The sequence below is a fragment of the Bos taurus genome, chromosome 6 (genome assembly GCF_002263795.3).
Source record: "Bos taurus isolate L1 Dominette 01449 registration number 42190680 breed Hereford chromosome 6, ARS-UCD2.0, whole genome shotgun sequence".
NCBI lineage: Eukaryota > Metazoa > Chordata > Mammalia > Artiodactyla > Bovidae > Bos > Bos taurus.
In genome coordinates, this window is record NC_037333.1 from 59270045 (window position 1) to 59272910 (window position 2866).

Sequence of the window (2866 nt, forward strand, 5' to 3'; positions counted from 1 at the left end):
TCCCTGTCTTCCACCATCTCCTGGAGCTTGCTCAAACTCATGTCCATTGAGTCGGTAATGCCATCCAACCATCTCATCCTCTGTCATCCCCTTCTCCTTCTGCTTTTTATCTTTCCCAGCATCAGGGTCTTTTTCAGTGAGTTGGCTCTTCAAATCAGGTGGCCAAAGTACTGGAGCTTCAGCGTCAGCATCAGTCCATCCAATGAACATTCAGGACTGATTGCCTTTAGGATGGACTGGTTTGAACTCCTTGCTGTCCACAGGGCTTTCAAGAGCCTTCTCCAACACCACAATTCCAAAGCATCAATTCTTTCATTCTCAGCCTTCTTTATGGTCCAACTCTCACATCCATACATGATTACTGGAAAAACCAAAGCTTTGACTATATGGACCTTTGTCAGCAAAGTTGTCTCTGCTTTTTGACACACTGTCTGGGTTTGTCATAGCTTTTCTTCCAAGGAGCAAACATCTTTTAATTTCATGGCTGCAGTCACCATCTGCAGTGATTTTGGAACCCAAGAAAATAGTTTTTCACTGTTCCCATTGTTTCCCCATCTATATCCCATGAAGTGGTGGGAAAAGATGCCATGATCTTAGTTTTTGAATGTTGAGTTTTAAGCTTTTTCACTCTCCTCTTTCATCTTCATCAAGAGGTTCTTTAGTTCCTCTTTACTTTCTGCCATAAGGATGGTATCATCTGCATAACTGAAGTTATTGATGTTTCTCCCGGCAATCTTGATTCCAGTTTGTGCTTCATCCGGCCCAGCATTTCGCACGAAGTACTCTGCATATAAATTAAATAAACAGGGTGACAATATACAGTTACCAACAATAAAACTTAGTAATCCTACCGTTATTATGCCACGACTCTCATTGTTGTTCCGTACTTTGAGAAAATAGATCTATAAAAGAGCATATGACTCATTAAAAACCAAAAAAAAGAATGACAATTAGTGTCAACTTTCACTCAGCTTCTATGTCAGAAAGACAAGAGGGTACAGTGGCAGGAGCAGTGAGGAGTCGCAGCATTCCAGCCTCCTCTCAAGGGGGCTCTGCTCCCCCCAGTTAAGTATGGTCACGGGGGACAGCAGGCCCAGCATGGCCAGGTATGGCAGTTAGCTATTGCTACCTGACAAACTACCTCCAGACTCAGTGACTTAAACAATAAGTATTTATTATTTACCTATAACCTATGGATCAGGTAGGTAGTTCTTCAGTCTTGGCTGGATTCACTCATGCGTGTGAGGTCATCTTTTGGGTCAGCTGTGAGCAGTTTGCTGATCTTGAATAGGGTCTCTTGTGTGTCTTGGGCCTTGGCTGGGACAACTGAGATAATTTGTGTCTGTTTGATATGATCTCTTACTTTCCTGTGGGTGAGCCTAAGCTTGTTCACAGGGGGCTTGGCATGTTTCCAAGAAAGGGAGTGCTATGCCCAAGGCGTCTTAGGTCCAGGCTTAGGACTGGCATGCTCATTTCTGTCATATTATTATTTTAGACAATTTTAAGATAGTTTATTATTAACCAAGAGCCATTAGGATTTACAAAAAGGAATAAGCATAGCTAGCTTAAGATAGCTGTTGCCAAAGAACCTCAGGAGATTCCTGGGAAATAACACTTTAGACTGCCCAAGACCTCTGGCACTGCAATGGAAGTTTCCTTCTCATGGGACTAGAGAAGATTAATAAGTGATGACTGTTATTCTCAGGTATGGCATACTTAGATCCATTTTCCCTTACTAAAAATAGGATGTGCATTCACAGCTATGGAGAATGATGCCTGCAAATTTCCAGCAAAATGGTCATATTTGTTTCAAAATTCGTGTGTGTGTAGTTACTCAGTGGTGTCTGACTCTTTGCACCCCCATGGACTGTAGCCCACCAGGCCCCTCTGTCCATGGGATTCTCCAGGCAAGAATACTGGAGTAGGCAGCTATTTCCTTCTCCAGGGGATCTTCCCAACCCAGGGATTGAACTGAGGTCTCTTGCACTGCAGGCAGTTTCTTTACCAACTGAGCCACCAGAGAAGCCCCAAAACACAGTGCAATGCATCAGCTGGGAATCGAACCCAGGCCTCCCACGTGGCAGGCAAGAATTCTACCACTGAACCACCAATGCAAGCCTCAAAATTCTTACTGGCATATTTCAATTAAATAACTGGGAGGATCTTGCATTTCAGGGGTCCACATGAGATCAGAGTGTTTGGATTAGATGTCTCCATAACTCATTTCTGTCATATTCTGTTGGCCAAGGCAAGTCACAAGGCTTGATCCAGAGGCAAAATGTGGGGACATAGGTGTCAACTGTTTATGGGAAGTGCTGTAAAGTGACACTGCAAACTGTGTGATCAAAGGGAGGGGTGAGGAATTGGGGCCAGCTTTGCAACCAATCGACCATGTGCTGTCTTCCAAGTTTTCAGCAGAAGTTAGAAATCCAGATCTTTATACATGAAATCTCCTGAGTTTTACGTACTACCAACTAATTTACAACTTTCAAGACAGTGGTGGGTCAACACTCTGTGGGCCAAACACATCATGTCTGAGTTGGATGTGGTTTGTCGGCCGTTTGCAACCTCTAGGTAAATAATTTGCTGTTTCCACAGTACTTGGCTGAGAAGGAGATTTGAACCAGGGCTGTCTGGACTCCAGGCCCATATTCATTCAGCAAAATTTTCATGTCTTCCAAGTAAAGGCTTTGAAAAACAAAGATAAAGAAAACACAGTCCCTTCCCTAAAGGGTCTTCCAGTCAAAAGTGGGAGACAATATGTAAACAAACATTTAATTCGTGTGATTAAATGCTGTGCTGGGCTGTGCTTTATCACTCAGTCGTGTTCAAATGTTTGTGCCCATGGACTGTAGCCCATCAGGCT

The 2866-nt window shown here is 43.4% G+C and overlaps 1 non-coding gene across 1 annotated transcript; it reads right to left on the minus strand.

Annotated features, from left to right (window-relative positions):
- Positions 1 to 2043: 2043 nt before the first annotated feature.
- Positions 2044 to 2114, minus strand: TRNAG-GCC (transfer RNA glycine (anticodon GCC)). Its single transcript has one exon. It is a non-coding gene; the product is annotated as a tRNA-Gly (tRNA).
- Positions 2115 to 2866: the final 752 nt, after the last annotated feature.